We start from the raw sequence: 13,585 nt of genomic DNA, 5'->3' as shown, positions 1-13,585 counted from the left end.
CAGAGAGGTTAAATTTAAAGGATGCAGAAGGTAAAGGATTTCATCCAACCTGTGCGACAAAAAGGGAGGAAAAATAGCAAAAAGGGTCCTGCTGGAATTTTGTCCTAAAGGGCCTGATTTTTCTTGCAGTTCAGAATTGTTTTCTCTGGGGCTGCTTGCAGGGCTCCAGCAGGGACAGAAACTCCTTGGGGAGAGTCCTGCTACTTAAGGAAGAGCTGAGCCCTTCCCTGAGCCCCTTGTGGCCACGGACACCAAACCATTAGGTGAGTCCTGGGGTTTCAGGGATGCAAATTCCCTTTTAATGGGATGTTCCCTCCACCAGGGAGTCCATCTGCTCTGTCTCAGGCTCTCTCCCGAGTTCCTCTCATGCCAGCATCCTGCAATGGACCCAGCCCAGCCCACCAAGGACTGAACATCACACACAGCCCCAGCCTGGCCTGGGAGACATCAAGAAGTGGAGAAGATGAAGAGGCCACTCCAAAGGATAATTGTAGTAAGAGATGTGTTGAACTTGTCTCCTCTTTTACAACTCAGAGCTATTAATGCTCATTGTGCTCTTTTGTGACAGCAGGAAGGAGCTGGGGGTCACCTTCTCCAGCACAAACTGGCAACAACCCTGCCTGTCCCACACCCCTGCCCGGGAGCATCACACACACTGGTTCATCAATGCCTGAAGCACCTTAAGTATTGTTATTCAAAACACCTCCTTGAACAGAACCTTTTCACTGTATTTAGCATCATTCCTGCTGGGTATGGGCTCTTAACATGACCGATTCTCAGCTTTTCAGCTGAGCAGCCTCCCCCAGGAGATGCAGAAGTTGCTTCCTGCACTCACTGACACTGTCACCCATTGAGCCATGGGACATCAGCTGCACCTCAAAGGCTCCAACACATGATTTCAGCTCCAAGTCACCTCCATTTGACCAACTTAAGTCTTTTCCAGTCAGAGGGTTAATAAAGACAAAGCTGTCAGCTGCACTCCAGAAAAAGCAGAGCCACTGAGCTTATCCCCCCTGTGAGGGAGCCATGAGCTAAACCCCACGTTTCTTTAATGGCATTTTTAGGGTATGAACAATGTGCACATCCTGAGGTTGTGATGGAGTCATCACATTCAAATAGAAGCCTTAAGCACTGATTTCCAGAGCTATCCACTCATCAGGTGTGTAGCACCAGGACTCATTCCATCAGTCCTTCCAACACAGCTTCCACCAGTCAGCCAGAGGCTTCCTCCTGCCCCCCCCTCCAGGGACAGCCAGGAGCTGGCACAGACAGCAGAAACCAAGAGATTTGAGCATAAAGACCAGAAGGGGAGGCTTCCCTCCTCACAAATCAACCTCTGGAATGGAGAACATCAGCAAAGCAACATTGCTGGAGCCATCTGCTCCGTGTCCTGCTGCTGGGGACACCCTGGGCAGAGCCTTTGCCTGCCCCCAGGGCTCTGCACAGCTCAAACACCATTTCAAACATTTCAGCAGATCCCAAAGCAGCTCACAACATCTTCATTAATAAAGTGCCTGAGATAAAACCTAACGCAATCCTTTTCACAGGCTTCTGCTGGGTAATTACAAGCCTATCACTTGTGAGTTAATTACAGACAGCTAAAGATGTTATTGTGTGGAGCTGGAAAATAATAAAAAAAAAAAACCAACATTGTACAGGAAACAAGTTCTTCTGCTCTTTGCTGGCTGATACCTAAATATTTCCAGAAATAGAAAGCTGGGAAGCAGCCATTTCAGGGGTGAGGGTGCTTTTGTGCTGTGCTTCCACCTTGGGAAACTGGAGCTGGGATCAGCCCCATCTCCCAGGCGAAGCATCACCAAACCTGGAGAGCTTTGGGACTCCACCACTGGTGTTGGCACTGGCCATGACACCACAGCCAGACCTGGCAAGGGGAAGGTGGCAGAGAGAAGCCAAGGGGTTCTGGAATTAAAGCCGTGGTCCTGCAACCTGCCAGCCCTAGGATGATCAGGGTGTCATTTTCTCTAGAACCCCCCAAATTCGGTTCCCAAGGGTCCCCTGAAGCAGACGGTGGGAAAAGCTGATTTTCTCTTCCTGGAAATGGAGAAGGGGAAGATGCCCAGGGAGCTGCTAGGCAGTAACAAGCCTTGGCTGCTCTTAATCTTTATTTTCAGCTGCTAAGCAAAGATAAAAGGACACGATCGTAAAAATCATAAAACGTTCTGACCACAGACAGCTTCCAAACCGTGTTTCAGATGTGCACCCAAGAATCCCACACAAGGAACATCCTTTTCCTTCCCTCCCCCCCCCCATCCCCCTTCTCCTCCAATTGCTGCTCTGTTATTTTAGGCAGATGCTTTTGGACAAGAAAACTGCGAGGAGCAGCAGAAGCTGCAGAGCTCAGGGGATGCCAAACAGACACACACAGACACAGACAAACAGACACACACACACACAGACACACACACACCATCCTCTGTGGGATGAGGTACAGGACAGGCCAGGGCAAACCCCAAACCCATTTCCCAGCTCAGTGCCTGAGGGCTGGGACAGGCAGCAACAGGGGCCAGGGAGGAGGAGGAGGAAGAGGAGGAAAGGAGGGGGGGGTAAATTCACGGTTATAAAAAGCAACTGTTGGAGAAAACACTGAAAACAATCAGGGGAGAAAAGTGACAGTGTGGTTAAACAAGGGAGGTGGTGAAAGGAACTGGGGAGGAGGAGATGCCAGGATGGGCTGGGTGCCAGAGCCAGCCCTGTGCCTGCAGCCCAGCTAACGGGCCAGGGCATGGGGGGACACAGGGGGGAGATTTGGCCCCAGGACTGGACCTGCAGCCTCCTCAGAGATGGTTTTCCAAGAGCTGCCATGGCCAGGAGAGCTCGGCTGGGGGGCTCAGCAAGGGCTGGAGCTCCCTTGGGGAATTCCTGTGCCTGGCTCAGCAGCTCCAGGTACAGCTCAGGATGCTCTTCTGCCCCTAAAGATTCCCAGGGATGGAGAATCTGCTCTCCCTCTCCTCACAAGCTGATCCAGCACGAATTAAATGCCAAATTAAAGCCTCCAATACTTTATTTTCTAGTGTAAAATTGTCTGATGGCTGCTTCCAGCCTGGGCTGCCTCTGGGTTTCCTGGGGCTGGGAGTGTTTGTGGATCAGACACCTTCTTGGGCAGATGCATCACCTCACATCCTTAAAATATTAACCTTTAGTTCTGATGCCTTCTGCCCAACTCAAGACAAACTCCAGGTTCACAGCCAGGGAGGAGCCTTTCCCAGGTGACAGCTCATAGCTGCTCCCTGCTATGGAAACCCAACTTTGTTTAATAAATCCTACAGAAAATCCGAGCTACTCCCCCCATGCAGCCACATCCCACCCCTCACCATCACTGCAGAGCTGAAGGTTTGGCCAGGGCTCTCCTTCTCCACCACCTCTCCAGCTCCTGGAGGAGCCTCTGCTTTCCCAGCCCATGGGGCCAGGCTGGAGGAATGCAGCATGGTCAGTCCTGTTTGCTGCTGGGAACAGCTGCCTTTCCTACCAAATGCAGCACTGGAACCATTTGCAAGACACTTACTGACCCTCCACACCTGTTCTGCAGAACAAGAGGCCAATAATTATTTACCCAGCAACATATTAAATAAAGAGACCAAAAAAAAAAAAAAAAAAAAATATTTTAGGACAAGCAGAACTACTTATCATTTCCTTCAATCTAGGGTTGGGTTTTTTGAGAGTCATTTGCCTACAGGTGATTGACAGCAGATGGTTTGATGACGAAATGCTGTTTGCAGCAACATCTTGCCTAAAAATGGTTCCAGCAGAGCTAACAAATTCCATCACCCAACCTGCCCATAGCCACCCCCAGAACCCAGAACAAGCTGCTCATGGCTGCAGAGGGACAAGCCCCGAGATGCTGCAGCACCAGCAGCTGGGCAGGGGGAGGAGAAGCTGATCAGAATGATACTCTCCAAAATTCTGCACCTTTGAGAGAAGGAAAACCAAGCCCTGATTTTAATGAGAGTCAAGGACCTCACCATGAGCTGCAAGGCACGAGCAAGTCCTGTCGGGGCCATCCATGATCTTAAGCCCCTTGCATGCCCTGGCCACGAGCTCCCTGGGTTCCTGGTGGCCTTCTGGGCTCCTCCAGGAGCAAATGCTCTGCATGAGACAGGACCCATCCTGCTGAGCCTCTTTGTGCCACCTTAGGGCTCTGAAAAGCACCTCCTTGGAGAACGCCTTCACTGCCACTGCCCATGCAAATGCACAGAGGGCTTTACTCCTTTTTCAAGTCAAGAAGCAAATGAAAAGTATTTTGCAATGCTGGGAGGCAATATTCCCCCTCTGCAGGATGGAAAACAGGGATGCAGAGGGATGAAGCGACCAGGCCAAGGTTTCTTGGTAGCAAAGAGAAGAAATCAGGAGTCTCTGCATTCCAGTGCACTGCTAAAGCCTGGTGTCACCTTGTATTTTTAAGGCAGAAGACCAAGAATGTTTGAAAACTTAGATCAGCTTCAGCCAGCAGCATGCAGAGACAAACTGACGTTAATGGTCCCCTGGGCACACCCAGGTTCAAGTTTAAGGAGATTATTTGAGAATCCCCAAGCAAGAGCTGGTGAGGGAAGCACCTTCTCCAGCCCAAGTGAAGCAGCCCATAAGCTCAGTCTTACTACACTCAACTTTTTCCAGGTTTGACATCCTCCTCTTTGCCTTTTCAAAAGCCCCCTCAGTATTCAGAAAGCCCTGATTGAAACTGAGCAGACAGAAATAAATTCAATCCCTTAGCCCAGCATCCCAAACACTGTCAGCTCCTCCTGGCAGGGGAGCAGCTCCCCAGCCACCCCTCTGCTTCCCTTGGGAGCTGTAGGAAAAGCTCAGAGCCTCCATCCTATCCCAGGGGGAAGGTCCAAGGCTGGAGGGGTGACTTAGCCAGTGAAATCGGCCTCATCATTTCTCGGTGCCTAAAGCAGCTGGGACAGGTCGGGCCCGAGTTTCAGTCAAGCAGCCTCATGCAGAGGGCTCTGCAGATGCTGCTGCCCGGAGCTCAGCGATGCCCTCACCCATCACCCATCATTCATCCTCCTCACGGAGCTGGTTGGATCAGCCGGGTGCCCACCCCACAGATCTGACCCGGGCTTTGGGACAGAAGTACCAAAACAAAACGCAAAACAAAACAAAAAAAAAACAACAAAAAAAAAAAGAAAACCAACCCCCCCCCCCAAAAAAAACCAAACAAGCAAAAAAAAAAAAAAAAAAAAAACAACACAAAAAAACCCACAAAAATCCCATAAAAAACAAAAAAACCCACCAAAACAAAATAAAACCAAAAAAACCAAACAAACCAAACCAAAAAACCAACCAAACCAAACAAAAAAAAAACCAAACGATAAAACCAAACCAAAAAACACAAAAAAACCAAAAAACCAAACAAAAACAAAAGAAACAAACAAAAAAACAAAAAAAAACCAAAAAAAAACCCAAAAGAAGAAAAAAACAAAAAACCCCCCAAAAAACCCCAAAAAAACCCCCAAAAAAAACAAACAAACAAAAAAAAAAAACAAAAAAAACCAAACAAAAAAAAAACCCAAACCCAAAACGAGAAAGGGGTGATGGAAAAAAACGAAAACCACTTTTTGCAGCCACACAAGGCAGAGGTTTTAGGTTTTGCAAAGCAGGAGGAGGCAGGGAAGGCAATTACACGAGCTCGGGTGTTCCCTGCACCTCGGGCGAGTCCCAGGGAAAAAAAAAAAAAAAAAAAAAAAGCAAAGCCCACATGCGCACAAAGAAGCAACAGCCCATAATAGGCAGCTCTTGGAGGCTTTTAGCTAAACGTTGCCATGGTGATGTGTACATAAGTCTGTCCTTGCTCTGAACCGCGGCTTGACGGAACCACCCGGCTGGGAGCGGGGCTGGGGCTGTCCCCGGGCTGTGCCACCACAGCCCCCCCAGGGGCTGCTGAACACCACGGGCAGAGCTCCTGCTGCAGCTTCAGCCAGAAAAAAAACCCAAAAAAATAAAATGCCCCATGGCCAAGCAGAGGATGGGGCAGGGAGCCTCGTGTGTCCCTGGGGAGCTGCCCCGTGGCACCGAACTCCTCCACACCTGAGCTTCCCCACACAAAGCCAGATCCCCCCCCAAAACCAGGATTCCCATCCACTTGGAGAAACCTAAGAAGCACCAGAAGACACCAGGAACCTTCTTTAAAATCCCCTCTGACTGCCTGTCCGGGGGCTGCAGCTGGCACTGGCTGCAGGACCCAGCCCCAGGGACCCAGCCCCAGCACCCCAGCATTTTTTAAAGCAGTTTTGTTGAAGCTGGCAACTTAATTAGGAAAAAAAAAAAAAATCCTCCAGCATAATTTAGGAAGAAAAATTATTTCCAAGTTAATGAGAAAAATATCTTAATTGCAGTATTTAGCAAGTTATGACTATGCCAAAATGTTCTCCTGGGGAGGCTCCATGTGTTTGCCCTGAGCTCCAAGCAAGGGAGAGGGGGAGAGGGAATCGGGGAAAGCAGGGGAGGAAAACCACAGAAAAAAGACAAGCAACAAGGACAGGGTTTTATAAACACCACAGCAAATCTGAAAGCCCCCAGACACCAAGAGCTGATGTAAAATGGAGCCAGGAGAGGTCACAGCATTGCAGTGGCTCTCTCCTGGTACTGGTTAAGGAGTCCAAATCCCTTGGTCTTGGTACCATGTGGGCTAAGGGATGCAGGGATGCTGGCCCAGGGGTGCCCTGCTGCCCATCACCATCCTCCCCCAGGTCCCACCCTGGACCTGTGCAATGTGGGTGCCACATTAAGCACCCAGCCAGTGGCAAACCCCAAGGGTAGGAAGCTTCTCCTTTGAAGACAGCTGATGGGGGTGATATTTGTTTTCTCTGCATGGCTCAACAGAAATACAAATTTCCTCATCCGAGCTGCAGCCAGCACTAAGTGGAGGTTCCTCTCGACTCAGGTTTCTTTCCTGCTGAAGCTCCTAAAGCAGCCAGGTCTCTGGCCCTTTTGGGGACACTCGGGGCTTGTTCAGTGACCAGGACTCTCACTGCCACCAGGTAACACCACAAAAATAGCATCAGTTTCAGGTGCATAGCTAAACACACAAAATCGCCCTGTCTGAGAGATGATTCAGTGATCCACATGATCTCATGACAGGTTCTCAGGTCTTTGTTACACCTGAATCACATCTGCTCATAAATACCAGGGAGTTTTTCACACTTAGTCTTATTCCAGGGAGCAGCCAGTGGAGGACTCGTTTCAGCTGCCTTAGAAAAGTATTTCCTCCTCTTTTTGGCTTTTAAAGGATTTGGGGAAAGGAGCAGCAGCAGAGGCTCCCCAACAAACACATCACTGCATCTGCACTTCAGGTTTCAGCTTCTCTTGAAGGAATTAAAAGGTTAAATAATAGGAGAAAGAAAAAGAGCACTAAAATAAAACCGGAGTCATTGTTTACTTCCCCGTGTTGGTTTTTAGATGATATCAAGCTCCTAACCAGGAACTCAAACAGCAGGGACTCACTTTGATAAAACATATCCTTCCTCCCTGCTGGGGAGCAGCTCCTCTCAGCTTGTGAGCCCCTGGAATAAGAGCCACTGGGATTTTCCAGTCATGCAGAGATGCTCAACACCCCCCGGGGCTGGCAGATGCCAGGAGCTCCCCACAGGACTTGGAAAATTGTTGGCTCACTCACCCAGGTGAGAGAATTCCCTTTAATCTGAGGGTTTGGGGTTCCCTAGGAGAAAAGAGGAGCTGGGGCAGAAGGGGGAGGACAGGCACAGGACCAACTCCAGGGGGGCATCTGGAGCCCCAAGTTTTTAAGCAGAATAGTCACAGCAAAGTCAACTTTTCAGCCCATAAAGTATTCCCCAGTTGGGAAGGGATATAAAAATTTCTACCTCCACTTCTTTGCAGGAAGCCACAGGGTGAATTCCCCAGTGAGGACTGGGAAACAGCAGGGAGCCAGCCTAGGGAACAGCATCCCAGGGCCCTTGGTGAGCCAAGGTGGCAAATTCCTCCAGGAGCAGGGCTGGCTGGGACCTGCAAAGCTCCTCCAAGACCTGCACCCCTGACCCCCCAGGCAGGAGCCTCACCCTGAGCAATGTCCCCGTGGAGATGATTAATGGCAGCGCCACGCAGGGGGAGCCTTGGCTGCACCCTAAGCCACCTCTGTCACCTGTCAGTCCTCCAGAAGACACTGCTAACCACAGCTTCAAATTTCCTGAAACTGGAGATAATTGTTGGTTTTGGCTCAGCCCTGAAACGTGCCCTGTGCACCAGGCTCAAAGGCTCCTCGGGAACGTGTGATTTAATAGGAGACAAAAAACCAACCCAAACCAAACCCCTGACTCCAGCAAAACTCCAGGCTGGAAGGAGGCTTCACTATACTCCCCTAAACTGCATTAATGCTTTTTAATATTCCTCCTCCCAAACCACCTCTCCCTCTGCCTTCTAACTCCAGCTGCCATGAGCCCAAGGCACCAGCCAAGAGCTGGGAGCTGTGATGAAAGGCAAAGCCATCACCCGGGGTGTGCACAGCCCTGCCTGGCTTTGTCCTGCTCTCACCCATCCCAGGGAAGTGCTGAGCCTTGGAAACAAGGATGCACATCCAGGGAAACCTCAGGGAAAGGAGCAGAGCACAGCTTCAACATCACCACATGGCCCTCCAAAACCTCCTGGTGCCCAAGGGATGGGAACTGGGTTGCACCAGTTGGAGTTTGTGGGGGGTTTTTTTTCCCTCCAAGTGGAGATGGAAAAATTTTTTTTTTTTTTTTTTTTCAAGAAAGCCCAAGCCCTCCAGCACGGGATGGATGGACATGGCAGCACGTGCCATGACACAGGGGATGCACAGGAGGGGACAACTCAGGAGAGCTCAAAGATGAAGTGGAAACCACAGAGCTGAGAGCAGCTCAGCTCTGGCCTATTTTAGTGATGGATTTTGTATTCAGCAGGCAGCAGGGCCCTGTTGTGCAGGCTGGGAAGGCTCAACTCCTTGGGATGCTCCCAGAAGCAAGGATAGCATTTCCCAGGAGAAGGCAAATCATCCCATGGCACTGCACACAACCTTCCCCAGGGGAAACTGTCCTCTCCCAGCTCTTCTTGGCCAAACAGTGACCCCTCCACCTCCCACCTTCCCTTGCTGGCCCCACAGCCACTGCCTGGGAGAGGTTCTTCTGTTCTTTATGTGCTGCATCCAAAGGAAATCTTTATAGGATAAGTGGCACACAGCCAGCAGGGTCTGCAGGACACCTCCACCCCAGCTCAGAGGGATGGAGACACCATCCCTGACACCAACACCATTGGATGACCCAGCCCCCAGGAAGGTGGCACAGGGACACCAAGGTGTCCCCCAACCAGAGCCAGGCTCTGGGGACAGCTCGGAGCCCCCTGCAAAAGCCCCAGAGCAGGAAGGAGTTAAAGCAGCCTCATTGCTGAGGGATTTCTCTGTAATCTGTACACATGTCCTGGGGATCAGGGCTGTGGGTGGTAGTGCTAGTCTGTGGCAGCCCTTCAGGCCCACGGCCCAGCACCTGACTGGCTCAGAAAGCCCTCTTATCCAAGCAGTTTTCAAATTTAATTAAGAGGGACCTCTGAGGGGCTTAACGCTGCTGCTGTGCCAGCCCCAAAGCTCTCCCAGGAGTTTTGCACAAAGGCAGGAGGAGGGAGCAGTGACACAGCCCAGGGATTGCTCACCCAGCACCAGGAGACCCAGGAGGGGTTTGCAGAGCTCCAACCAAACCCCAAAGCAACAGTAGGGAGGGAAGAAAAAAAAAAAAGAAAAAAAAAAGGGGAAAAAAATAGTGTAGGTGATGCTGAGAGCAAGGGGTCAGATTCTTTTCTGCAGAGGTAATGGTGGAACCAGAAGGAAATGCAGGTTAATAAAAAACGGGCTCCATTAGTTAAAGTTTGCCAGGCTGAGAGCACAGGGATCTGAGCACCCTGGCACCCAGCCCCACAGCCAGCCAGCTCTCACCCTCCTGGGGCTGACAAGGAGGGTGCTGTGGGAGCAGAGAAGGCAAAGGTGCTGGCAGCACCTGCTCCAGGGGGCAGAGAGGATGAGCAGGGGAAAGTGCTGGTTATCCCAGCCCAGCTCCATCACTCCTCCAGGACTTTGCCCATCCCTCCTCATGCCCTGGGCATGGAGCTGTCCTGGGGGCCATGCAGGGAGGAGGTGACCAGGGGACGTATCAATGGGCACTGATTTTAATGAGTTTTAAGCAGTCATTGCCAGGAGCATCGTTCTCAAGGACATCATTCCCAATTTGTCCCAGGAAAGTTCAGCTCCATTCAGGACAGGGACCACCAGTTTGATGGAGTAATGAGGAGAACATCAGAGAACCACTCCAGGAGGAACATCCCCAGCTTACACAAACAAGGCTAAATTGAGACTCATTTCCTAAAACGAGTCCTAGGCCAAGCTCCCAGGTGGAAGTTAAGTCATTAACTGGTAATATAATTGCCTGGATGACAGGAGCTCTATGCCCCAACTTGAAATTTGACATCTTGGTTTGAGGTTGGGATTGAAGGGCTTGGGTCCCCCCCTCCCTCTATTTTTGGCTACTTGGCAAACTCACCCAGAGCAGGAAATTAGGAAGAGAAACAGTCTCAGTGTCAATACTTCACCAGCCTGTTTACCATGGGCTATTTGCACTAGATAATCTCTCACAAGTGTCTCACCTCCTCCACTCTTCAAGAGCCAAATGATGTCATGGAAGTGGCATCCAGAGCAGGAGCCAATATGAACCAAGGTAACCTGGGCCCAGCAGGAGATCCCCCAGAGCCCCAGCAAACACAATTCTTCCCCTCCAGGGCTGCCCAGCACTGACACAGAGAGGGACCACGTCCCCCTGCCCACCCCCAGCTGGGAAAGGAGCCCCAGGGCTCCAGTGCCACCATCCCAGCACCTGAGCAAGCCCAGAGCTCACACACAGAGCTGCACATGGGTGAGTTGGGTCCTTCAGCTTCAAAGGAGCCCAACCCCAGGCACTGAACAGCTAAATGTGCAAACTGCTTGTGGCTCCCTTTAAGTCCTCTTGGCCAGCAGCAGCCAGGGGAGCCATCAGGATCCAGAAGCCCCTGGAAAAGCTGGAGTTGCCCGATTCCTGGTGGCTGAGCCCCAGCCTCTTGCTCTGGGTGGCTCTGTCAGTCCCTGCTCCTCTGCAATGACATTTTGTCCCCACCATGCACAGCTGGGAAGGGTGAGACCCCCCTGGATGCCCTTATGGGGCTCCTCACTCCCCTCAAGAACCACTGAGAGAATCCTCAGAGCCCAAGGCACCCCACGGACAAGCAGAACCAACAGGCAGCCCAGGGACCAGCAGGTTCCCAACACCCACAGTCCTGGCTTGCATCTTCACCCATTCCCCCCGGAATTCTGAGCCCCAAGCTAAAGCCAGAGAGGCTGGAGCACTGTGACACGGCAGCAGGTGAGCCAGGGAGCCTGGTGCCCACCTCCAAACCACGATGGAGCCACAGCATCTCCTGCCATAGCTGGCCCCCAGCTCAGGCAGCTTTTACTCCTACATCAGGCAGCCACAGAAGAAAAAAACAACAAAATTAAATAAAATCACAAAACCCTCTAAAAATCAAACTGTTTCTGACTGCTGGGAGCAGCCAAGGGGCTGAACTGAAGGTACCCAAGCCCAGACAGCAACACGGGTCCCCTGGGGTGGCTTCCGCCGTGGCCGGTCCCACACCCACAGGGGTCACCCAGGCAGGCTCCCACCCATCCCTCCACATTCCTGCACCCTGGGAGCCGCTTCCAGCCGGGCAGACACAGCCTCTGGCACCAGCCCCAGCTCCACCAAATCCCTTAATCGGGGCGAGCAGCAGGGAACCGGGGACAGAAGGGGACAGAAGGGGACAGAAGGGGACAGAAGGGGACAGCCACGCTGCTACCCACACCCCCCGAACCCCAGGGGAGCACCGCAGCATTCCAACCTCTCCCAAAAACCCCAAGCCCGGAGCCGGTGGATGCTCCGGACCGACCCCAGCCCCAGAGGAAGAGCCGAGGGCAGCGCAGCAGGGGATAGGGTGGCAGGAATGCCAAACACCCGCACATGTCCCAGCACGGGTCCTCCGGGAGATTCCTCCAGGGAGCTGCTGCCCAGCTGGGAGAATTGGGATGAGCGAGGATCCTTCTTGGGAATTGCTCCCAAAATCCCAACCCACACCTCCTTCCCCTCCGCGGGGCAGGGAGATGAGCAGCCGCACCGAGGGGGGACCAGGACCCTCCTGGGAGGGGACAACTCGGGAGAGGGGACCCAGGAAAATCGAGGAGAACCGACAAGGTGGGGTTCCCCCCAGCTCCTCTCAGCTCCCAAATGCACGGCCAGGGACAGAGCTGCCCGATCTGTCCTTGGCAGAGCTCAAAAACAAACATCGTGCCATTTCATCCCACTATTAAAATAAAAAAAAAAATTAAAAAAGAGCAAAGAGGGAGTTGGAGAGGGGGGGTTGTTGTTGATTAAATATCCTCAGCAGCTGAGAGAAAGAGGACAGGAGCACAGGAACCAAAGGAAGGGAGGGGGAGAAAAAAAAATCTGCTTTTTATTATTAAACTATTCTCTCAAATTTCTAATAAGCAGGTTGAAGTTTAAATTACAAGATCTCTAACAAAGTCAGGATCCAAACAGTTCAGGAGCCTCCAGATAACAATCGCCTTTCCCCAGCTCGGTTTCAAGGCATTGCTTTGCCCAGACAAAGCTCCCATTCAGCGCGGGGCAGAGGGACCTCAGGGGTTTTATTACCCTCAGCATCGCAGCCCCAAACCCCGGGGCAGTGCCACAGAACCTGCAGTGTCACAGCACAGCCACCACCCTGCCACGGCCATCACCGTGGCCACCAGGACCCCTGGAGAGCAGGGACAGCCCAGCCCTGCTCAGTGCAGCTTTGTAAGTCGCCCAGATTTGAGGGAAAAGAAAACGAACAAAAAAACAAACAAAAAAACCAAACCAAAAAACCCCCAGACAACAACAGAACGCCCCCAACCAATAAAATAAAATAAAAAAACCAAAAAAAATCCCCCCCCACAAAACCCTCAGAAAACCAAAAACAGAACAAAACAAACTAAACAAAAAAAAGCCAAAAAAAAAAACCCAAAAAAACAAACAAACAAAAAAAAAAAAAAAAAAAAAAAAACCACACCAAAAAAACCAAACAAAAAATTAAAAAAAAAAAATCAAAAAAGAAAAAGGAGGAAGGAGAAGGGAACCCTGAGTGTATGGGGGTGGAAGGTGCTGGAGCAGCTGGGATGCTCTGCAGGATAATTCCCCAGGCAACTGATGTGTCACAGCTTGTTAGGGATGGGGCTGAAGCTCGAAGGGGACCTTCTGCAGGGAACCTGGCAGGAAGGCTACAGCTGAGCTCTGACAGAGAAAAGCTCTGCTGAAACTGAAGGGGAAGACATCTGATCGTCCTTTGGGCAGGTGAATCTGGGCCAGGAGAACAAAGCCCTGTGCCAGGTGATGAGCAGAGCACTGCAGAGCATTCCCCACATAAGGCCCTGCATCCAGCCTCCTCCAAAAGCCCTCTAAAACTGGACAAACCTTACACCCCAACCCCACTCTCGGCTGTGGGATGTCTCAAGCCCCTTTTCAAACCGGGCACGCTGGAAATGCCACCACAGGAGCCTTCAGGAGCTCCT

General features: G+C 51.5%; 1 long non-coding RNA gene across 1 annotated transcript in view; it reads left to right on the top strand.

Moving 5' to 3' along the window:
- Positions 1-13,585, top strand: part of LOC139805464 (uncharacterized) — a 67,111-nt gene that overhangs the window by 8,464 nt on the left and 45,062 nt on the right. The gene's annotated exons all lie outside the window — the stretch shown is intronic.

The sequence above is a fragment of the Heliangelus exortis genome, chromosome 20 (assembly GCF_036169615.1).
Source record: "Heliangelus exortis chromosome 20, bHelExo1.hap1, whole genome shotgun sequence".
NCBI classification, from domain to species: domain Eukaryota; kingdom Metazoa; phylum Chordata; class Aves; order Apodiformes; family Trochilidae; genus Heliangelus; species Heliangelus exortis.
The sequence above is the reverse complement of the archived record's forward strand: the minus strand, read 5'-3'. Positions and strand labels throughout refer to the sequence as shown.